The sequence below is a fragment of the Phalaenopsis equestris genome, unplaced genomic scaffold (assembly GCF_001263595.1).
Source record: "Phalaenopsis equestris unplaced genomic scaffold, ASM126359v1 Scaffold000320, whole genome shotgun sequence".
Classification (NCBI taxonomy): domain Eukaryota; kingdom Viridiplantae; phylum Streptophyta; class Magnoliopsida; order Asparagales; family Orchidaceae; genus Phalaenopsis; species Phalaenopsis equestris.
This window is the reverse complement of record NW_018164762.1, coordinates 133,335-133,620: the sequence shown is the minus strand read 5'-3', so window position 1 is coordinate 133,620 and position 286 is coordinate 133,335.

Here is a 286-nt window from a genome sequence, read left to right as displayed (position 1 = left end):
TTTTTTTTTTGCCATATTGCAAATCCAAAATTAAAAAAAATTTATGATTTTATTTCTTCGATGAGATATTTGATACTGTTTGAAATATATCGAATTTGAGAAATATGAACTACAACGTGTTTGAGAACTATAGAAACTTTGGACATGTATAATATTATTGAATTATTATAGAAATAGTGATGAGTTATTGTAAACATAAAATAAAATTTAACTTTTTTACCTAACTCATTAATAATAATATATATACATATATATATATATATATATATATACATACATATATATA